General features: G+C 56.0%; 2 pseudogenes; one reads left to right on the top strand and one right to left on the bottom strand.

Moving 5' to 3' along the window:
• Nucleotides 1-815: 815 nt before the first annotated feature.
• On the top strand, nucleotides 816-8298 carry LOC131481523 (splicing regulator ARVCF-like; annotated as a pseudogene).
• Nucleotides 8299-10140: 1842 nt separating this feature from the next.
• Nucleotides 10141-12928, bottom strand: LOC101516321 (catechol O-methyltransferase-like; annotated as a pseudogene).
• Between the last annotated feature and the right edge of the window lie 11151 nt (nucleotides 12929-24079).

The raw sequence follows: 24079 nt of genomic DNA, 5'->3' as shown, positions 1-24079 counted from the left end.
AAATCTGAAAACAATCCAGCGGAAAATCCTGATCACTTCAACAAATGCTGTTGGATCGTAGCCTGGTAGGAAGCAAGACCCGCACCTGTCACGATATACAAAAATCAGCTCTGCATGGATTAAGGACCTAAATCTACACCCAGAACCCATCAGACTATTACAGGAAAACATAGGAAGCACTTGCCAAGATATAGGAATGAGGAAGACTTCTTGCAAAAGACACCAAAAGCCTAGGCAATCAAAGCCAAAATAAGCAAGTGGACTACGTCAAGCTGAGAAGCTTCTGTGCAGCAAAGGAAATAATACAGAAAAGAAGCAACCAACTGAATTGGAGAAAATATTTGCACACTACACAACTGGTAGGGGACTAAAATCCAGAATTTACAAAGAGCTTCAGAAACCCAGGAACAGTAAAACAAACAACCCAGTGAAGAAATGGGTGAAGGAAATGAACAGACATTTGTTCAAAAAGAACAGATTCAAATGACTAACAGACATTAATAGATGGTCAGGTTCCCTAGCCTTTAGAGAGATACAAATGAAAGCACTTAAATAGCACACTGATGGAATTGTAACTCCTTATGAAGAAATGTACTGTCGTGACAATATGGGAAAAATGGATCGGGGGTGGAAATTGTGCAGAGGAGAATCCCAGACTACACAGAATTGAATGATAAAATTCAAAAATTAAAATAAAAATTAAAAAAAAAAACTTAAAAAAAAGGAAACCACATTGAGGTTCCACCTAACTTCAGTGAGTTTGGCGTACATTCAGAACTCTACGAATAACACCTGCTGGTGTGAATGTGGGAAGAATGTACCCTCCTTCACTGATTGAGAGTGTAGGCGAGTACAACCACTATGGAAATCAGTATGGAGACTGCTTAAAGAATTGCAAATTAGCCTGCCATATGACCCAGCTATCCCCAGCTTTTAGGCCCCCACAACTGCCCAGGGTCCACTCCCTGCCTGAGTGCTTCCAGGCAGAGCCGTAAGGCCTGGAGGATGACATGTGCAGCCTGGCCAGTGATGATGAGGGTGGCCTGGAGCTGGACCCTGACTGTGGCACAGCCCCTCAGAGGAGGCCTGAGTGTGGGCACGGGCATGGGATGCGTGCCAGGTGAGCACCCTGATCCTATCCCACCCACCCTGACTGCCAGCAATCACTGCCACCTCCTCCAGGAAGTCCATGTTCTGCTTCCCCAGTGAAGCTGCTGGTGTTGAGTTGGTCAGTCATGCATGGATATGACCTGACTTTGGCTCTTGTAAGTGCAGGCACACAGGAGGGTGGGTGTTAGACTAAGCAGTCACCTGACGGCTTTCTAACCAATGAGACCTGAACCCTAGAGGCTCTGGGGTTCCTCCTCCTTGAACCCAAGGACCCTGGGCCTTCCCCTGGTATCCTCTGGGGATCCCAAGTTTCTATACCTGCAGAGCAGACCCCAGTGCCAGTCACCTTATCCCACTCTTCCAAGCCCTCCTACCCTTCTTAGCTTCCTGGAAAGTGGCTGCAACCCACAAGGGCCTCCTGAGAGCCTCAGTATCCCCAACAGGTGTTCCTCTTGGGAGAGCCTTATCTAGCGAGGGTCATCTACTTCCCTCCCACCAGCCCTGCTGCATCCTGGTGCCAGCCGGAGATGGGGTGTTTCAGACAGGGGAAGGGATCCTGGAGGCACTGTTGGAGGGAGTGAGTGACAGATGGATTTAGCTCCAACTCTGCCCTGATGGGTTCTTGCCCAGACTGGCTTTTGTACTAAGAGCCAGGGTACGGGTGCCCCTGGCCTAGCCCTGCTCCATCAGAGAGCACCTGGTCCCCAGGAGTTGGTATCAGGAGGATCAAGGGGACCTGGTCACCTGCACAGGACCTATGAGGACATGGCAGAGGATGGCACCGGCGGTGAGCTACTGCTGCTAGAGGAGCGGGCCCCATTCCCTGCAGTGACTGCACCTCTGGCCCAGCCCAAACGGGGCTGACTCAGCAGCCTGGACCAGGTGATCCAATGCTAGCCCTCAGTGGATAATGCCGCAAGGAGCCATCCTGTAGGACCCAGAGTTGCCAGAGGTGCTGGCCATGCTGCGGCACCCCGTGAAGGCCCATGTGGCTGCCTACCTGCAACACTTGTGCTTCAAGAACGAAGATGTCAAGCAACGTGTATGGCAGCTGCAGGGGGTGCCACTGCTCTTGGCATTGCTGGACCACCCATGGGCAGAGGTACAGTGCCAGGCCTGCAGGGCACTGCGCAACCTCTCCTATGGCCAGGACACAGACAACAAGGCTGCCATCCGGGACTGTGGGCCACTAGCCCTGGTGTGCCTGCTGCGGGCCACTCAGGACGAGGTTCCGTAGGTCGTCACTGGTGAGTGGCACCTGGCCACATCTGCTTGACCCCAACCCCGCATCCCCTAGCAAGAGAATAGAGAGAGTAGTGGCTTAGCCTGGGATTGGGGAGGCCGTGGTGAACATCCTGGTGGCCAGGAGTATGGGCTACTGGGACAGCTTAATCAGGTGGCAGGGTAAGACAGGTCCCCCAGTCACAGCAGGGTACTGCAGGCCTCCTCCCTACCCTGCCCCAGTGGCATCACATGATCATCTCTACAAGGCCCTGGGGCCAGAAGATGGCAGGGAGGAGATGGCATCTGCTTTGCCCACCTCCCTGTCCCACTTCGCCCAGCACTTCTACCATTCCTCACCCCCAAGTTGGAAGCTGCTGCTCAGTGCCCCTTGCCTCTCTGGCCTGAGTCAGGAGGGCCTCCAATGCCTCTCACAGTTTTCCTGATGCCAACCTGGGCACAAGGAAGGTGGAAGGTCCTGAGTGGCAGGGGTCTCCCAGGAAGGGCAGGGACTTGGGTCAGCACACAGCCAGCCATCGGTGGCACCCGCAAGCACCCTCTGGAACCTGTCATCATATGAGCCCCTGAAGATAGTCATCGACCATGGCCTGCAGACCCTCACGCATGAGGTAATCGTGCCCCATTCAGGTTGGGAGCGTGACCCCAACGAAGACTCCAGGCTCCGGGAGAACGAGTGACAACCATCTTCAAGAGCACATCTGGCTGCTTGAGGTGTGAGCAGTGCCAGCCCAGACCACGCCCACCACTCTGGGTCTTTGTGTCCTTCCTGACTATGTGTAGGGGGTACTAAGCATTGTCCAGAATTCCTTGGGCCACCTCTGTCCCTTCCAATTTACCCCGGAAGCCGCCATCTCTCTGGGGGAGGTGCTAGGCTGTGGCAAAGTCCATTTTGGGGAGAACACAAGCCATCCAAGCAAGCCAGGGCTGGAGGGGGTGAGGCAGGAGAAGGCCTCTTGGTGGAGGCTGGGGACTCACCAGTTTGTCCTCCTCTCCATTGGCCTCCCAAGAATGTGAGCTCAGGCGGCGCTGAGGCCTGGCGGAATCTCCGGGAATGCGAGGGGCTAGTGGATGCACTCCTGCATGCTCTTCAATTGGCTGTGGGTAGGAAGGACACGGACAACAAGGTGGGTGGGACAGAGTGGGGATGGGCTCTCAGCCTCCTGCTGAAGGTCTAGGAGTCAGCCGGTGCAGGAGCTGGGACTGGGTCTGTCCAGGACAGTGTAGAGAAGAATGGCTGTGTGGGTCTGCAGTGTTCTAAATATGGGCCCCAAGCAATGGCCACAGTCCCTCCCTGCCAATTCTCACTCATCTGGATCTGCTCCCCATTCCCAGGCCTCCCAGGCAGCCTGGGAACACACTGGCTAGGAGGGTGAGTGTCCCCGAGCCCTGAGGTCCCTGCCTCACGCTCACCTCTCCTTTCTTGCACCTGCACAGTCAGTAGAGAACTACGTGTGCATCCTGTGGAACCTGTCGCACCATGTGCACAAGGAGGTGCCCGGAGCTGACAGGTACCAGGAAGCTGAGCCAGGGCCACCAGGTAGGACCACTGCGGACTCCCAGCGATGGAGGCGGGATGATGCCAGCTGTTTCAGTGGAAAGAAGGCCAAAGCTGAGTGGGTGAGATAGGGTCCTGCCTGGTTACACCCCCATTCCTCCCCTTCCTCAGACTGCAGGTCCTCCAGGGTGCCCAGGCAGCAGGTAACTCAAGGGGCTGGAGAACTCTTAGCCCTGAGCCAGGAAGGGGGCAAACAGCCTACGGGGAAAGCCAGGGTGTGAGTTCCAGCCCTGCCGCTATGCAGTGTAAGCCACGGGTGTGTTGGGGGGTGGGGCGGAGGGCAAGGAAGGGCAGAGGAGGAGGACAGGAGGGAGAGACCGCGATGCGCCCTACCTGTGCTCACCTCTAGGGAAGGTTCCACAGGCCTGTCACCTGGCAGAGTACCCCTGGACATGTCCTATCTTCCTGCCCTGACTTCTGCCCACCACCCCCCAGGTAGCAGCTACTGCTGCAGAGCCTGTTTGCACCTCTGAACCCTAGCTTTCCCTGGGGTGTTCAACCTTGCTCCCTGCCACCCTGACCCAGGGTGTGCGGTGGAGACATAGGGGACACTGGAAGGATACCCCCACTGAGGCTGCTCTCCTCTCTCCTGTGTTCCCTGTGGCCACCCAGAGGACTGGTTCCATCAAGGTGAGTGACAGATATGTGTCTGCATGGTCCCTTGCCCTCAGCCAGGTTAGAGGGCTCACACTACCGCTGCCTTGACAACCGCAGGGCAATGAGAACCCAGGAAAGCCACTCAGCCCCCATACCCAACCCCCAGGCCCATCACCCTGGCTGCCACCTCCATGCCAACTGCTTGGAGACACACACACACACACAGAGGCAGGAATGCGTTCCTCCACCCAGGAGCTGGGTGAGAGGCCAGCCCAAGAAGTTGCTCCTGAAACCTCACTCTACATACAGAAGGCTGGGGCAGCACCGAGAGGGGGCAAGTGCAGGGCCCCAGAGATGCCTAATGGCTCCCACAGGAGGCCCCTGCTTATCTGAGTTCAGCTCTGCTCCCTTCTGGGGGAGTTAGGAGCTGTGGGTTGGGTGCTTGGAGGTGGAGGGCTTAGCACCTGCCAGGAGGGAACATTCCAATTCACCAGGTTGTATTCCTGGCAGTTTTTCTGTCTATACCCATTGCTGTCCAGCCTGGGCTCCTGCCCACACACAGCTGCCCAGGAACCCTGAGGAGTCATATGACGTGCCTCTCAGCATGTGATGTAGGCACCACAGGTCCTAGACCTCCTCATGGCTACCACTGCCTTCCCCTCTGGTCCACCTGCCCATGCGGCTCCAAACGGCTCCAAACAGTGCCTGCTCCCAGATGCGGGATGCTCTCTGGAGTCTCTTGGCAGGAGACCCCCATCCTGGCATGCTTCTGCGCACCCACCCCAACCCCAGCCCAGGGTCCACCTCACCTCCAGCCATCCTTCTCTTCCAGGGAAGAAGGATGGTGAGACAGACCAGAACTTTGACAAGCTGGACCTGCCCAAGCAGACAGAAGCCGCCAAAGGTGAGCCTGTGACCAGCAGCAAAGCCAGTGCCGCTGCAGTGGTCCCCAGCTCTATAGATGATCACAGGTGTGGGGTTCCCCAGAGGTCCTTGGGGACCTGTGCAGAGTCAGGATCAATTCTATGGGTCAGTTGATTGGGGATTGCTGGGGAGATAAGTCCTAGAGGGCAGCAGACAGCAGGTGACAGGTGGGGCTGAAGGGCAGACACCTGGGCTGGGAACTACGGGGTGCGGTGCGGTCAGACCCAGGAATGGAGATGGGCCGGGGGCCCACGGGATGGGACGTGACATGGGCACATCCCCCACCTGTTGAGTTCCTGTGGCTGTGTGCTGTCTACTCAGATCCTGCCTGCCTGAGATGCTTCCCAGTGGGTGGAGGTGGCCAAGCGACCCCAGCCATTGTGGGAAACAGGGAGTCTAGGGGGAGGGGTGCATTACAGGTAGAGAGGAAGACAGTTTCCTGAGACAGGACAAGCAGGCATGGAGGACCACCTTGGAAGCTCTGCATGTGCACCATGTGGAGTGCCAGCTGTGGGGGAACCTGGAATGATTGTTCCAGGAAGGCGGGCCCTGTTGCTAGGGGCTTGGCCCTGGTTGCTCAGTTCTGGTTAGGTAGTGATGGAGGCAGTCCCTACTTAGGGATGGAAGGATAGTTAGTCCTGTTGTTAGTGGGTGTGGCTGGTGAGACCCCGCCTCCTGAGTTGGCAAGCTTGTTGCCCAGTTCTTTATTAAGGAGAATCAAAAGAAGGAACAACTTTACCCAAACCCGTGGCCTCCTGACTGGAGCCTGTTTGCCCCTCTGTGAAATGGGAGCACTTTGCCCTTGGGGATGGCCAGAACAAGTGATTCCGTTGATAACAAACATTCCCTGTTCCACATTCATCCCTGGCTCTCCCTGTCCACTGGTGCACCCAACAGGAGATGGGTTGATGCATGAGGGAAGAGGCCCTGGAGTGACTGTGGACAGCAGGTGCTCTGTGCATGCCCAGGCTTTGAGCTGCTGTACCAGCCCGAGGTGGTGCGGCTCTATCCCTCCCTCCTCACGGAGAGCCGAAATTTCAGTACCCTGGAGGCAGCCACAGGAGCCCTGCAGAACCTCAGCGCGCCGTCAATTGGATGGTGAGATGGGAGGCCTGCCCTGTGCACTGCGCAGGCTCAGGACCCCACCGCGGAGCCATAGGAGGAGGGAGGGGTGGCCCTTGAACTGAGGGCATAAGGACTGCAGCACAGCCCAGCTGGTGGGGACAGCCGGGGTCAGCGAGCAAGTCTGCACTAAGCATCCCATCCCCCAACCGCCTCAGTGGGCCCTCTACATCTGCGCCACCACGGTGAGCAAAGAGCGCAGGCTCCAGATGCTGGTGGAGCTGCTGCAGTCTGAGACGGACAAGGTGGGGCGGGCCGTGGCCATCGCACTGCGGAACCTCTAGCTGGACCAGCGCAACAAAGATCTCATTGGTGAGAGGAGCCAGGCAGACCGGGACGCGCAGGAGAGGGGGAGCGGTGGAAGATTGGTGGTTCTGGAGCTCTTCCGGCAGCGTGATGTCCTGGGGCCCTCCTGGCGCCATCCCTCACCCACCTCCACGCCACAGGAACGCCGTTTTTCCTGTAGGGGCAGGGCAGAGACGCATCCTAACACCTATCTTTGCCTCCCGGCCTGCCTAAGGAACTACACCACGGCAGAGCTGGTGCGAAACCTGCGCAATGAGCAAGCTCCCCCGCACCCTGGAGCACGCCTGGAGGAAGACACCGTGTTGGCCATGTTCAACACCATCCACGAGATCGTGACCGACAGCCTGGACAATGGTCAATGGTCCACACCGCAGAGGCTCGTGGTGTGCCCTCTGCGCTAGCAGGTGCGTGGGGTGGGCGGGGCTAGCTGGCAGGTGGGCAGGGCTCGGGGCAAGATAGCAGGTGGATGGGATTTGGGGCGGGACCTGATGAGGGAGGCGTGGCTAATGGTCACTGACCCCCCCCCCCCCGCCCCCAGGGCCCACCACAGCCAGTTGGTGCACGCGAGGCGAAGGCAGCGTCTCAAGTGCTGCAGACTATGTGGAGCTACAAGGAGCTGCAAGGGGCCCTGCAGAGGGACGACTGGACCAAGGCGCGCTTCCAGGTGCGGACTACCCTCTGCCCTCCGCCAACTCAGGTCCCAGCTACAGGAGAAGGTGCTGCGAGCTCACTACCATTGTCTACTGTGTGCTTTGTTAGTCTGATGCAGCTGCCTAAGGGAGCGCAGAGCCCGGGGGGGGGGGAGGTGCTTTGATGACAGCATGCTGCCATTGGTGGTCAAGGTCCTGAGGTGGTCAAGGGTGCGTGAGGCTGACAGATGGTGAGGTGGTGGAGAAGAGAGATGCTGCATGGGCTGGGGGCCTGGATTATTGCTCCCTGGGGATTCTTGGTCACGTGCCGCCTGCTTGGGTGCCACTTCAGGGGTGGGGGTAGGGTATTGCTGGTGGGCAGAGGCTAGGCAGGGGTGCCAAGAAGTGGGCAGCAAAGGATGTCCAGCCGGCTTGGCAGCCCACAGCTCACGCCTGCTCTCACCCTTGTAGACAGCGAAAAGGCAGGTAGCCAGGAAGTGATTCCTCTGGACACACTTGGCCCCTTGGGTGAGTGCAGATGCTGTGGGGCTTGTGGGAAGAAGGGTGGGCAGGTGGGAGGGGTCGTGGAAAGGAGGACAGGCAGATGGGAGGCCCTAGGCTGATGCTGGGAAGGCCTGCTGGCTGGACGATCGGTGCCCAGCCACAGCCCTACCCCATTTAGGGGTTTGTGGTAGTGTCAACAGCAGGTGCTGGCATGCTCCTACAGTGCCCCCCCTTAGTCCTCTCCTCTGTTGTCCCCAGACGGCTGCTACACCATTTGTATCACAGGGAACACAGGGCCTGCGGTACTGACCCCATGGGATCGGCCTCTGAAAAAAAGTCATTGAAAGTGAGTAGTGATTGGCTGCCAGGGGAGGGGATGGGTGCACCCTCCCCTCCTCAAGAGCATCCAGAGAGCAGGGTCTGGGAATGAGGGAGTTTAGCCAGCTCACCTACACCTTTCTCTGCATGTGCATGCTAGGCAAGGCCCCCACCTGCTCCCTGCAAGTTCTCATGGCTTCAGGCACAGGCCGGTGCACTTGCCAGCTCCGGCCAGCTTGGCTCCTCCCTTGGCACTGTGACAGCGGACCCATCCTCAGGCCCCTCCCCCAGTATCCCCGCACTAACCTAACTGCTGTGCTCCTGCCTGCCTGCCCACTCACCCACCTGCCGCGCCAGCGTACCTGCTGCAGCCCGACCCCTGCAGAAAGGCTCCTCCCCCTGGGCCCAGGAGGCCCATGTTCAGGCTGGTGGACGCCATGGGGGACACTAAGCCTCAGCCTGTTGACTCCTGCCTGGGTCTAGCTTACATGCCTGGTATGTTGTTCTCTGCCCTGGCAGTTTGTCCCATTTGCCCTTCCTCCTCTGACCGGGGCTTCTCGTAACAATTGCTGCTGGCTGCATGCTCTGTTCTCCCTGTGTGCCCCCGGCAGTGCCACCCCTCACTCACCCACACACAAACTTGGCTGGGGGAAGGCCACACCTGGGGGCTAAGGGCATGGATCAAGCAGGGAGGGTCCCTCGTATACCTGCCAGCTCCGGGCCTGAGGCCCCTGAAGGCCAAACCATGGCACCCCTAGACCGAGCTGCATTCATCCACTGTCTCCATGGGTCCCTGGAACCCTGAGCTTGCTTGTATGCTGTCCCACCCCATCCCTCTCCCAGCCCTGCGCATGCGTGCAACTGCAACGCCCTCCCCCTCTGTCTCTCCCTCCGTGGGGCCTGAGCCCAGCCATGGGCTTCGAGGGATTAGATTGCCAGCAGCAGGACCAATCTTAGCAACACAGCCATGGACCTCCTCGGAGCCTCCTGACATCAGGGCAACACCCCATTCCACCACGCCGCGTCCCTACTTCCCTGCACCCCCTGCCCACCCAGCTCCCCAACCTGATGCTGTGTTCCAAGGAGCTGCAAGAAAGGGTGCAGGAGAGTAGGCCGCCTCAGGAAAGCGGGCCAGGTGGGGCACAGGAAGGGCACACAGGAGGCTTTTTGGGGACCAGCAGGAGAGTTGCCCAATGTATGTGTGTGTGCGCGTGTGTGTGTTTGTGTGTGTGTGTGCCTGTGCTTGCATGCACAGTGCCCGGGCGGGAGGGCAACAGGACGGGTGTGGGGGCGGAGCCAGGCAGGGCCAGGGCTCAGGGAGATGAGCTGAACTCCAGAGGGGCTGCCCTGGGTGGGCGCCCAACCCTGCAGGGAAGCCAGACCAAGGGGAGGGTCTGGTTGATTTGTTCCCTGCCTGGTCTGTGGAGTGGGCCAATGTGGTGTGGGGGAGCCCTTGTGCCGCCCAGGTGTCTACCCCTCTGGAACCTCAAGGAGTGCCTCCCGGGGCTGACTTTGGGGTGGCAGCAGGGACTGCTGCTGTTTATGACTTTGGAAACAGAAGAAACATTATAACACTGAAGATGAACATTTCAATGAAACCAACATTAAGACTATTGGTACACATTTACATTTTTGTAAGAAAATGCAAAAAGTTAAAAAAAAAGGAACACCAACAGAGCAACTTCCGCGTTTTGTCTCTTGTGGGCTGCTGGCTCCCATCTGGGCTCTGAAGGCTGGGTGGTGGATGGGATGGCCACACCCATATGCAGGGCTGCACCTGCTGCACCCCACACTGATCCACACTGGGAGGGTAGCTGTGGCCTCAAGCCCGGACTAGGTGTAGCCACAGGTAAGCCCAGCCTCGACAGGGTTACTCCCTGGGTCTAGTCTGGAAACTGGGTCCTGTTGAGACTTCAGGGCACCTCAGAGGTGGCTGACCATGTCTGTGACAGGTGGGTAATGGGTCAGGAACACCTGGCAGACAAGGTGGGTTTGAGGGGTCAGAGGAGTTTGGTTACCCACCAGCTGGGCCTCCGGATAAGGAGGAACCATTTTACCTTAGCACCTGCTGGGGAGCTGGCCATGAAGGCTGGCTTACTGCCCGCCTCGCTTGGGCTTCCTGGGAGGACAGTTGTGCCTAGTGGTGATGGGGGAGGAAGGGGCTTCAGGTTCCCCTGATCAGGCCACCAGCAATACCCAGGTTCAGGTGGGCTGACCAAGAGAAGCCAGCCAAGGGCCCACCCAGAATATCCAGCGCCCAGAAGAGGCAGCAAAGTGGGTGGGATTGCAGCAAGGGAGGCTGAGAAGAATGGGACTGAGCTGCAGTCCTCTACTGAAATATTAGATTTTTAATTTCCACAGTATGCAGTTTGCATCCAAGGTGATTCCTGCTGCCTGGGCTGAGTAAAGAGGTTAGAGCTCATTGTGTCAGAGGTGCAGACAGGGCTGGAAAGTGGAGCTGTGGCTGAGGTACTCCGCTGCCACCTGCTGGCGAGAACCTGGAGGACTTGAGGACAAGACATGGTTGCAAGGTGCCCAAAGCTATAGCATGGGGAGGCAGCTGTGGCCAGGGCCCAGGCTCTTCAGGCTGTGCCTGGCACTTGAAGGCAGATACCCCAGGCAGCAGCAGCAGAAGCAGGGTTGGCAGGGGCCAGCTTGGTGGAGGGACCCAGGGCAAAGTGCATGGTTAAGGTCATGCTGGACCACCTGGGCCCACATAGATGGCCTTCTCCAGTCCATCCACCACCTGGTCGTGTTCCAACATGGCACTCAAAGCTGCTGCTTCCACGCACGTGTACCAGGAAGTCTGGGGTTCCTGGGCAGATGACGTTGTTGGCCAACAGCACCATCTCCTTCCGCAACAGGCCGCACTGCTGCAGGAGACAGAGAGAGATGGCCCTTGGGGTAGAGTAGGGTGAGGTATGCCCACATGGGAACCCCAGGTGGGGCTCATGGTTCTTGGCTTCAGCCAGGTTCAGCCTTGGCTGTTGGGGGTCATTTGGGGAGTGAACCAGAGGATGGAAGATTTTTTTCTGTCTCCCTCTTTTTGTATCCTGCTGTCTAAATACTAAAACAGAAAGTTAAGAACTAGGGGCTGGTGTTGGAGCATAGCATGGGAAGCCCCTGCCTGGGATGCTGCCACTCCACTTGGGCACTGGCTGCTCCACTTCTGATCAGACTCCCTGCAAATGATCCTGGGAAAGCAGTGGAGAATGGTCTTAAGAACTAGGGCACCTGCAGCCACGTGGGGCACCTGGATGGCTTCATCCTCCAGGAGCAGTGTGTCCGGCAGGTAGCGCTCCTTCCAGTAGTCCAGGAACACCATGTCCAGGGTGTCCACGTCATGCTGCTGCTTCAGCTGAGGGAGGAGGTCCTGGGATGCCCCCAGCAGCACAGTGACCTGTAACAGTGGCTGTTGGTGTCGCCTTGGGCAAAGCTGCAGCCCTTTCTTCCCTGGGCACCAGATGGGAATGGCTGCAGCCCTTTCCTCCCTGGGCACCAGCTGGGCACAGCTGCAGCCCTTTCCTCCCTGGGCACCAACCGAGCACGGTTGCAGCCCATCCTCCCCACCCCTGCTCCAGGCCAGCCTCCCCACTCTCCCGCTCTTGGGAAGGGACCTCAAGTTGATGCCCACATTGGCCACGTGGGTCAGAGAAGCTGCACCTTGTCCTGCAGGTCGGCAAAGTCCAGCATCTGCTGGGTGATGGCAACAAAGTCAAGGTTGATCTCCATGGTGAACAGCCACCCGCCTGGAGGCAGTAGGCGGGCCATGCGCATGGCCCAGTAGCCACAGTAGCCCCCAGCTCCAGCAGCAGAGAGGGGCGGTACTCCTGTTTCACCGTGTCCATGATCTCCTGCAAGGGGCAGAGGCAGCAGAGGGTGGCTTGAGGGCAGGTGGGGGTGGAGGGTGCCTGACCCAGCTCCTTCTCTCTCCCTCCAGTGGGATCTGCTGCTTACCTCCCCCAACTCCCAGCTCACAGACCCCTGGTTCCACTGTGCACCTTATCCCTGTGCCCTACCATGTTGTCTCTCTGGCACTGGAAGGTACATATGGTGCCCCCTCATGGGGTTGGGGGATGACCAGCAGGGGGCTGCCCCATCCCCTCCCCTGGGTCCTGCAGCTAAGGCACCTGTGTCCACCCTGGAGTTCAAGGTCAATAGGAGAGCCAGGGAGAACCTGCCATGCTGGTCCCATGACTCATGTCCAGAGATCAGAAGGAGCCGCACCCACCACCCACCTAGTGCAGGAGTTCCTGAGCCCAGGGTGCTGAGAAGGCCCGGAGGCTGATGTTAGTGGACACCATGATGGCCCGTGTTTCCTCTGGGCAGACATGCACTGTCCACTTTATCCGTGTGGACAGTGGTGTGGGTGCAGGCTGGGGCACAGGAGGCCAGTCTGCTGGCTGCACAACCTTTGTGCAGGGAGAGGGCTCTGGACCTGCAGCTGGGCCCACGGAGCTCCAGACCACTCCCTCGCCCTGGCCTGGGTGCAGCCACAACCCCAGAGACAAGGTGACAACAGGTTCCCCCAGCCCAGGCCTGAGGCCCCCACCCTTCCCCAGTGACCACTCCCGTGCCTCTGTCTGCCACGACTCTCACCTTTCTTTTTGCCCACAATCATGGCTCGCTCCTGCGAGCAGAAGGCGTCGATGGTCCCCACGCTGATTGTGCTGCTGCGCGTGGCGCAGGAGGCGGATCTCCTTGCTGTCACCCAGGCTGTTAGCAGCGGCTGCAGACAGACAGCAAGGCTGCGTGCTGCTGGTGGCCAGCAGCGGCTGGCACCGCCCACAGGGGGCGGGGCCTGGGCTTGAGCCTGGCAGGTTGGGCGGGGCGAAGTGTGGGCATGACACAGGTTGGGGCGGGGCTTAATGGGGGTGTGGCTCAGACGCGGTCGAAAACGGTAGGGAGTGGCAGCGTTTGGGTGGCCGTGGACGTGGCTAAAAGGGGGCGTGTTAGGGAATGATGGACGTGTGCCGCAGACAGGATGGAAAAGGGCATGCAGTAGAGGTTGGTTCGAGGCGGGGCTAGATGGGACGGGGGTTAGGGAAAGGGGCGTGGCGGGGATTGATGGACATGGGCGCCGACAGGGTGGGACTGGGCGTGACGTGTCAGGGCTCGGTGGGCGTGGCGGAGCTCCCTGCTCCTCCCCCGCCGCGTCAGGACAGCAATGGCCTCCCCGCAGCGCACGTGGCTGGTTAGGCCTGTGGCCTTCGAGGCCAGAAGCCTGCACCCGGCTCGGCTCCCTGGGCCTCCCCCCCGTGGAGAGGCGTGGAAGCCGGCTCTCCCCTCCACGGGGCCCTGCAGCGGAGCTGAGGAAGGACCCGGCCGCGGGGAGAGCGCCCAGTGCCGAGGCCGGAGCCCCGCCTGGACCTCTGGACGCGGCGCCTGAGGCCAAGGGGACTCCGGGGACTCCGAATGAGCCTCCACCCGCGTCCTTCCCACCCCGCCGCCTCCACACGCCCTGCGGGGACTTTGGACAGAGGGGAAGGAGTTTGTTTTGGTGTGGGTTGGTTTTTCAGAATGAATGTTCCTGGTAAACTTCGCGTGTGGATTTGCACAAAACTCACGCAAATCAGTGTCTCTAAATTCCGTTTCCCGCCATGGCCAAGCCGGGCTTGGGCCTCTTGCCTGGACCGCACAGGTGTGGGGGGGCGGTTTCTCTTTCTCACCCCATGGTGAGGTCCCGCGAGGGGCGAGGGTCTGTCCAGCCATGGTGTCCCAGGGTGGGCTTGTAAGGTAGGCACAGTGGGCTGAGCCCAGCAGGGTGAGTTCCCAAGGGTGGCAGGGGACAGGCTTGTAAGCAGAGTCAGGTCTCTGCCAACCAGAAGGCCAGCACCTTACACCTCGGATCAGATCCAGCAGCCACAATCAGCCCCTTAGCTTCCTAAAGTGCCCAGGGCCACAGGGTACAGAACAGAGCTGGACAGGGGACAGAGCTGCACCAGGCATATACCAGCTGTGGATCCTGGACATGGCCCAAGCACCCACCTCAGACCACCTGGGCCAGGCCACCTCTGCCCTACCTCACCAGGGAAGACTGGGGCTCCTGATCCCTACTCTACCAGTCCCACCCCCCCCCCCAGTGGCCAAGGCTGCTGTCCCATGGTGGCCAGCATGGCGACCCCACAACCTGGATGGGGCTAGTGGGACCATCATCTGTCCCTCCTCACCTGAATTTCCAGGTTGAGGGACAGGCAATGCCTAGGTCAGGCTGAGAGGTGAGGATGTTTTTGCTCCACAAGGTTGGTGGTACATTTGAGGATGGTTACAACGCGAAAGGATAAATTTTGTGTAATTTACAATTTTTAAAATGCAGTAGAATAAAATAACTTTAAAAAAACTCAGCAAACCCTTTTGCTGAACCTCCCAGTTCCAACAAGAATAAAGATAAGGGACACTCAGTTCCCATGAACCCTTGGGGCCCAGGCAAACAAAGGCTCCCCCCAGGACTCTGGAACTCGGGTCATTTCTGACTGGCCAATGAGCTCGATGGGGGAGTGTACCCCTTGGGGTCAAAACACCTGCCCACTGTAGCTCTTCCTTGCTATGGGCCCTCCCGCAGTGTGGGCATAGAGAGGTCAGCAGGAGCCCAGCAGGTTCACGACCCTGGGTGGGGCAGGCCCTTGGTCATCTGCCATCCCCTGGATGGCTGGGGAGAAGGTGGAGTCTGGGTCAGTTTCCTCTTCCAGAAGCAAAGCAGGTGGAGCAAGCTGTACCTGTGCCCAGTGTGGCTGGATATGGCCATGTGTCCACTCCCCCAGGCCCGTGCCAGGAGGAAGGACATGTAGGCTCGATCACTGGGCAGGCAGCTGAGCCTATGGGGCTAGCAGGTGCCACCAACCAGGCCACAGAAGCAGGACTGAGCAGGGCTCTTGGGGTGCCCAGGATCAGCTGGGCCGCCCCACAGGGGGAAGCCAACCAAGGGTTTACCTGTGACAACCACCCTCTCATCACAGGCAGCCAGGCAGGGGCAGGTTTGTAGCATGGGAGGGCTCAGAGATCGAGAAGAATGGACTGAGCTGCCACGCTCCATTGAAATGTTAGATCTTTAATTTCCCTGGTATGCAGTTGTGTCCAAGGTGCTTACAGCTGCCCAGTCAAGGGGTTAGAATTCATTCTGTCAGAAGGGCCGAGGCTGGGCTGAGAAGTGGAGCTGTGGCTGAGCTACTCTGCTGCCACCTGCTGGCGAGAACCTGGAGGACAGCTTGAGGACAAGGCCAGGCCTTTTGCAGGTGCAACTCCTGTGGCTCAGGAGCCCAGAGTCCAGATGGGAGCACCACTGGCTGGGCCCATGCATCATCCTGCTGGCATCCCTTTGTTCACTCCACAACTGCCTGGGATCACAGCACAGGGAGGCAGGTGTGGCCAGGACCCAGGACTTTCAGGCACTGAGTATGTCTGGCACTTGAAGACAGGTACCCACAGGTACCAGCAACAGAAGCGGGGTTGGCAGGGACCAGCTTGGCAGATGGATCCAGGAAAGGGTGCATGATTGAGGCCACACCGGGCCGCCTGGGCCCACACAGATGGCCTTCTCCAGCCCATCCACCACCAACATGTACTCCAGGAATGAGCTGTAGTGGGTGTATACAAAGCTGCTGTGTCCATGCATATGTGCCGGGAAGTATGGGCTCCCCTGAAAGATGACATAGTGAGGCAGCAGCACCATCCCCTTCTGCAACAGGCAACGCTGCAGTGGGGGGACAGAGATGGTCCCCGGGGTGTGGGTGGGGGCAGTCAGGGATGCCCTGCTAACCTGCCCCAGACCAGAAGTACTACTCCCACCCTCCCCTCCACCCCCTGCCAGGGTTTGGGCCTGAGGACAAGAGCTTTCTGCCCCACAGACTCCTGGTTACTTGCCCAGCTGTGCACACAACAAAGTTGCTCAATAAGCGTTGGCTTGATGAGAGCCAGGGTCAGCCTCAGGTGTGTGGGTTGGGTGGCGGGGTGGGATGCACAGCAGGGCATCCCAGGGAATGTGGAAGGGTATCTGGGAGTGTGGCAGTTTCCCTGACACAGCCATCAGAAAGAAGCTGTGTTCCCAACAACACTTGCTGGCGAGGTTGGGGGGAAAAGGAACCCTACTCCACTGCTGGTGGGGCTGCAGGCTGGTACAGCCTCTATGGCAATCAGTATGGAGAATATTCAAACAACTCAAAATCGACATACCGTATGACCCAGCTATAGCACTCCTAGGAATATATCCAGAACACTTGTTTTATGAGAAACCAACATGCACTCCTATGTTCATAGCAGCACAATCAGTAATTGCAAAAACATGGAAGCAGCCCATCAGCAGAGGATTGGATAAGAAAGCTATGGTTCATCTACTCTATGGAATACTACTCAGCTATTAAAAAAAACAAAATGCAGTTTTTTGTGGCCAAATGGGCCAAACTGGAAACCATAATGCTAAGGGAAATGAACCAATCCCAAAAGGTTAGATACCACATGTTTGCCTTAATTTAATGTGATATGATGTTAAGCATATCATGTTATGTTATGGATATTATGTCATTTGTAGTATATAAACTAAAATTGAACTGTGAATGGGGGGGTCACAGAAAGTGGTTAAGAAATCGCATTTATTTTTAACATGTTGACTGCTCAATACCATGTCAATTAATTCCATAACGATGTTAATTGTTGCAGATGGTATATTAGTGCTTTTATTTGACCGGGAAGATACTCTGCTGACTCTGCCCTCAGACCAGAGAGGGTCTACCCAATAAGTAGTTGGACTTGTCTGGACTATGGGATGTTGGACTCTATGCTTGGCAAATACTTGCAGGGAGGGAATTTCAACTGAACTTGAACTATGGTTATGCAGTGGGGTGGAGGAACCCACCATGGGGGGAGGGTGGGGGGGAGAATCCCAGATTCTATGTAATTACAACACAATGTAATTAATGAATAAATTTAATAATAAAAAAAGGATATAGTGTTACTACAATCTCTCTACCCATATTGATAGGTGTAGTCGTAGGCATCCATGCTATTGCTATGACTTTTAAAGATTGGAGTATTTTTATTTCCAGAAAAGGAAAATAAAATCAGTCATACAATGGGGAAAAAAAAAGAAAGAAGCTGTGTTGAAAATAAAGCTGTCTTGGGTGGGCATTTGGCATAGCAGTAGGGACTCCTGTGTGCCAAGTGGGAGTATCTGGGTTCAATGTGCACCCATGTGGCTTCTGACCCCCAACTACCGCCTAAGGTACACCTTGGGAGCCAGCAGGTGCTGCAGCCACCTGCTGGGTGCCTACCACCCACTTGGGAGCCCTGGATCTGCCAGCCTAGCCCCAGCCCTTACAGACACTTCGGGAATGAACCAGTGGATTGCACCTAGCCTGCTCTCTGCCTTTGGAACAAATTTATTTATTTTCAAAAGATTTATTTATAGCTACAGAGAGAGAGGGAGAGAAAGAGAGTTCCTCCATCTGTTGGTTTATGCCCCAAATTGCTACAATGGTCAGAGCTGGGCTGGTCTTAAGTTGGGAGCCAGGAGTTTGCTCTGGGTCTCCCATGTGGGTACAGGGTCCTAAGGCATTGCTTTCCCAGGCCACAAGCAGGGAGCTGGATGAGAAGTGGAGCAGCTGGGACGTGAGCTGGGGTCTAGATGGGATGCCTGTGCAACAGGCAGAGGAATAGCTTGCTATGCCACTACACCAGCCCTTAAACAGATTTGTTGTTGTTGTTTTAAAAAAGCAATCTCAACTCCAAACCAGAATCAAACAAGCAACCCTGGGCATCTCCGGTCTCAGGCAGGAGGGGTCCCTAGTGATAATCCTGGCATTAGTCGCTGTGCAGCCAGGCTCTAAGGTGAGAGAGTTCCTGGTGTCTCCTGCTTGCCAGTGGGAGAAAATGCAGGGGCCCCTGTGCAACTGTGCAAAATACATATTCCTGGGAGGTCAGGCCATCGAGCATGCTCATGAATGCAATCAGTAAGTGGCATCATGCAAACCAAAGAAGTTGAATGTCTCAGGAAAGCACTTGGAGCTCCTGGCTCCAGTCTGACTCAGCCTTGGCCGATGCAGCCATTCATGGATACAGCAAGAAATGGAAGATCTCTCTCTTGCTCCCAGCAGCCAGCAGCTAGGCCCTGGCAGAGAAGGCGTGGTCCTGCAGCTGCCCACCTACATGTTCTCTCCCACTCCCCACTCCCCCACCTACCTGCCCAACAGCAGGTCTGGTCTGTGGTGCTCACCCCACTACCTGGCACCTCTGCCCCCAGGACCCTTCCTCTCATCTACCTGCCCTGACTTCAGGCAGCACCTCTGTCACAGCTGCCTGTAGGAGCTCCAGGGCCATGGCCAGTTGATATGCATGGGTCTCAGTGGCCCTGTGGCAGCAAGGCCACCCTGGCTCAGCTCACTTCCAGGAGCAGTGTGTCCGGCAGGTAGCGCTCCTTTCAGTGGTCCAGGAACACCATGTCCAGGGTGTCCATATCATGCTGCTGCTTCAGCTGAGGGAGGAGATCCTGGGATGCTCCCAGCAGCAAGGTGACCTGTAACAGCAGCTGTTAGTGCCTCCAAGGGCAACAACTGGGTACGGCTGCAGCCCTTTCCTCCCTGGGCACCAACTGAGCACGGCTGCAGCCCATGCCGCCCACTCCTCCACTCCAACCCAGCCTCCCCCCTCTCCTGCTCTTGGGGACAGCTCCTCAGTGCTCTGCACCACCTCCAGGTGGGCGGGGCGAAGAGGGGGGGTGGACCAGGGGAGTGTCCTGTCTGGAAGGAGTTAAGAATGGGTCACCTCCAAATGTTCTGGACCAGTAAAATGAGGTATGATTTATCTTTTTCTTCCTGCCAGCAAGCCAAAGGTTCCTTTGGGAGGAGAGCAGCCATCTGACAAGGTGACATGGGGGAGAGGGCCAGGATGGAACCTGAACTCATCCCATAAGCAGAGGGGTTTGATGAGGACGCACTGGCCTGGGGGCCTCTCTCCACTGTGATGTCCCCGGCTAGCCTGGGCCTCTGACAGCTGTCACCTTCGATGTTGGACCAGAACCACCAGCCAAAATCAGCCACTACCCAGCACTCCAACAGGCGTCCTTGATATGGGATACAGGTCTGGTAGGTTATCCTCTAGGCCACAACAATGGCCCCTGTCCTATTATTTATTTTTATTGGGAAGGCAAATTTATAGAACAAAGGAGAGGCAAAGAGAAAGATATTCTATCCACTACTTCACTCCCTCAATGGCAGCAATGGCCAAACCTGAGCCAATTTGAAGACAGGAGCTTCCTCTGGGTCTCCCATGTGAATGCAGGGTCCCAAAGATTTGGAACATTCTGTCTGCTTTCCAAGGCCACAAACAGGGAGCTGGATCAGAGGTGGCCATACAGGATGCTGGTCTTTGTGGAGAATTAGCCTGTGAGCCAACATGCTTGCCCTTAGGATTATTTTCCAACTAATAAATGTGAAAAATAAGTACTAAAGATTAAAGGTTGGGCCCGGTGCTGTGGCCTAGCGGCTAAATTCCTAGCCTTGAAGCCGCCTGGTTCCCATGTGGGCACCAGTTCTAATCCTGGCAGCCCCACTTCCTCTCCATCTCCCTACTTGTGACCTGGGGAAGCAGTCGAGGATGCCTTGGAGCCTTACACCTGCGTGGGAGACCTAGAGGAGCTCCAGGCTCTTGGCTTTGGATTGGCTCAGGACCTGCCATTGCAGTCACTTGGGGAATAAATCATCAGATGGAAGATATTTCTCTGTCTCGTCCTCCTCTCTATATGTATCTAACTTTACAACAAAAATAAATAAATCTTAAAGGCAAAGATTAAAGGTCTATGCTACTTAAATGGCTAATTGCTGGGTGGATGCTGGGATATTAAATTGTACAATCTAGTGCCCAGGGGTACCCGAATCACTGGAGGATTTGGCATGTAAATCTAGAATCTCTAGATCTAACTGTAGGTGAACATGTGGGCACTGAGGCCTGGACAAGGACAAAGGGACAATGTAGCTGGGATCTGACCCACAGACTACCCATAGGTAGACCTGCACCCCAGCCATGTTTGGATCAAAAGAAAGGGTGGGTGAAACCACACAGTGAGATGGGCATTTGGCCTGGTGGTCGAGACACCACAGCAGAATGCTGCAATGTCCTACTATCCTGCCAATGTAGACCTCGGGAAGCAGTGGGGATGGCTCAAGAACCACCCACATGGGAGGCCTGGATGGGGTGGCCAGCCCCGGCCAGCCAAATCCAGCTGTTGTAGGCATTTAGGGGAGTGAACCAACCAATAACAGTCTCTATTTCTTTGCTTGATAGAGATACCACTAGCAATAGAAACGGGACATGCGCTGTTGTGATGTAGCAGGCAAAGCCAGCATCCCCTAAGAAGTGGCTGCTCCACTTCTGATCCAGCTCCCTGCTGATGTGTCTGAGAGAGCAGCAGAAGATGGCTCCAGTACTTAGGCCTCTGCAGCCATCGAGGAGACCCGTGTGGGAATCTCCTGGCTCCTGGTCCAACTCTGCTTTTTGTGGGTATCTGGGGAATGAACCAACAGATGAAAGAGTTTCCCTCTGAAACTCTAATTTTTAAAGGAGATTTATTTATTTAAATATGTATTTATCTTTACTGGAAAGGCTGGTTTACAGAGAAGCAGAGACAAAGATCTTCCATCCACTGGTTCACTTCCCAAGTAGTCCCAATGGCTAGAGATGAGCCCACTCCCTTTCCTTCTGGGTCACCAGACCTACATCCTAGTCCCAAGCATGGGACTGTTTGTTGGGCAGGAACAGAGACAGTGATGTCCCAGTTGGCCCTGGCCCCAAAGGCCAGCCCCAGCTGACCGAGCCCGGGATCCTGCTGTGCCTGAGGGCTGTGTCTCGTGGCAGCTGTCTGAGGCTGGTCCCAACCCTGTCCCCTGAATGTGAGCTGAAGCTCATCTGCCCCTTTCACATCACTCCCTCCTTTGATGCCCTGAAGGGGTCCAGGGCCCCCATCATGATGGGAGAAGGAGACAGGAACTTGCCCGATTCCCCAAGCTCACCTGAGCTCTGCTCTCAGTAGCCATGGTGGCTGGGACCTACTGGGGCAAACCCTAGCATTCTAGGCAGCATTCCCGCGATGACTCCCTGCCCCTGCCCCTACCCAAACTGCCTCCAGACAGGGCCCTGACTCACCACTCTCTGTAAACTTTGCCCTTCCTAAATCTGCTGAAGTCCTGCCCACATACCCTGCCACCCTGCCCCCATAGCCCTCATCAAGCGCCTCTCTCAGCTTCTTCCCACACTGAGGGCCAGCAGTCACCGCACATTCCTTACCTTGATCTCTGCTCCAGGAGCTGGCTGTGCAGAGGAAGGCTCTGAGTGGACCAAGGAGCCCCTAAGGAGGACTGCTTTGCCCACTGGAAATCCTGTGGTGATGGGGATGGTGGGGCCAGGGAGGAACAGACTTGGCCCTGAGGTCAGAGCCTGTGTGCACTCCCGAGGAGGGAAGGCAGGCAGTACCCTGGATGCTGTTTTGGAAAGTAAGCGCACGCTGGGCCTGGCGGGTTTATTCTTGGCTCCAGGGTTAGAGTGGTGATTCACTCTCCGAGCCTTGGAGTGGAATTTACTTATTTTTTTCCCCCTCGCTGAAGCCTTGTTTGTTCTTTCCATTGGCTTCTTCTGTCCCTCCCATGGGAACTTGCTGGGGGCCAGAAAACACAGTGAATGTTGGCCAAATGGTTCTGCACTACCTGCACTCCCTACACGGTGATGTGTTTGTGGAAAATTGAATTTTAAAAAGTTAAGTTTACCTTAACTTACGTGACAAAGATTTAAAAATAAATAAATGTGAGGTTTACAATGTTAATCTGGAGGTCTGGCACGTGGTAGCCTAGTGGGATGCCCGTGCTTGGAGGTGGAAGATTAACCAGTTGAGCCAATGTGCTGGCCCCCCAGGCACCCCCTTCTTCCTCTGAACTTCTAGAAAACCAACCCCTGATAGATACAGATTGATAAAGAAACAAATTATACATATGTGTGTGTATAGTGTACCTCAATTAACTTTTTTTAAAGATTTATTTTATTTTTATTGAAAAGTCAGATATATACAGAGACACTGAGAGGAAGATTTTCCATCTGTTGATTAACTCTCCAAGTGGTTACAATGGCCAGAGCTGTGCCAATCCAAAACCAGGAGCCTGGAACCTCTTCCAAGTCTCCCATGCGGGTACAGGGTCCCAAGGCTTTGGGCCGTCCTCGACTGCTTTCCCAGGCCACAAGCAGGGAGCTGGATGGGAAGTGGGTCGCCAGGACACCAATCAGGGCCCATATGGGATCCCAGCATGTTCAAGGTGAGGATTTTAGCCACTAAGCTACTGTGCCAGGTCCAAGCACAGTTTTCTTTTAGTTTTTTAAAAAATATTTTATTTAATTTTTATTGCAAAGTCAGATATACAGAGAGGAGAAGAGACAGAGAGAAAGATCTTCCATCTGCTGATTCACTCCCCAAGTGACTGCAACGGCCAGTGCTGCACCGAGCTCATGCCAGGAGCCAGGAATTTGCCCCAGGTTTCCCACTTGAGTTCAGGGTCCCAAGGCTTTGGGTCGTCTTCTACTACTTTCCCAGGCCACAGTAGGGAGCTGGATGGGAAGCGGGGCTGCCAGGATTAGAACCAGTGCCGTATGGGATCTCAGCGAATCCAAGGTTAGGACTTTAGCTGCTAGGCTATGGTGCCGGGTCCCAAGCACAGTTTTCAAAATCAGGGTTTTGAGACTGGTGCAGAGGCAGAGTTTGATAGGGAGAAGGAGACTGAGAGATATCTTTCGCCCACTGATTCACTCCCCAGAAGGCAGCAATGGCCAGAGTTATGCGGCCTAAAGCCAGGGACCAGGAGCTTCTAAGTCTCCCATGTGGATGCATGAACCTAAGGACACGAGTCATCATCTGCTGCTTTCTTTTGAGCATTAGCAGTGACCTGGATTGAAAGTGGAGCAGCCGGGATGCAAACTGGTACCCTTATGGATGCCAATGCTGCAGGCAGAGGCTTAGCTTGCTACACCACGGCCAGCCCCGAGGTTAAACTATCAATGTTGTTGATATGCTGTTCATTAGAATCTTTCCCTCAACAGGATCCTATGGAGAACACCAAGGGTCTGACTAGATGTAGCCTTTGAGAATCAGGTGTCTCCAGCTGACAGTTAGGAACTACACTGACTTTGTGAACCATTGCACACACACACACTGTATGAGGAAACTGGCGGCTCACAGAGAAGCCAGCCGGGGCTGCAGCCAGCTGCTTCTCAGTGGCCCTGGGAAAACTCAAGGACCCGTCCTCTGCCCCTGCAAAGACACTCAACTCACTGGGTTCATCTGATGCAGTGAACTCCCAAGTCGCTTCTTGGCAGCCCCAGGGAACTTGGGATACCTGGGTTGTCTCAAGAGGAAACTAATTCTTCCAGTTCTAAGGAAATTTCAGGTGAAATTCAAGGGCAAGTTCTTGGCTTGGCTTCTGAATCTCAAAAGACTCTTGAAAATCTGATGCGTGAGACTGGCACAGTGGTAGAACATGTTGATCCTCAGATTGCAGCACCAGCATTCCACACGGGCAATGGTTCAAGTCTTGCTTGCTCCATTTCTGCTCCAGCTCCCTGCTAATGCAAGAGCCAGGGCTAGGCATGGGTCTGGTAGGGGAACTCTGGGGACTCCCCTGCTGAGCTGTAGCTCCCATTGGTGAGTGTGAGAGCCAGGTTGGGGAGTGGACCAGGTGGGCTAGACTGTAGCACTCACCGGTGAAAGCTGTAATAGGTGTGGGCCAGTTGTGTTAGGCCACAGTACCCA

Source organism: Ochotona princeps, chromosome 12, assembly GCF_030435755.1.
Source record: "Ochotona princeps isolate mOchPri1 chromosome 12, mOchPri1.hap1, whole genome shotgun sequence".
Lineage (NCBI taxonomy): Eukaryota > Metazoa > Chordata > Mammalia > Lagomorpha > Ochotonidae > Ochotona > Ochotona princeps.
This window is presented reverse-complemented; position numbering and strand designations above follow the sequence as displayed.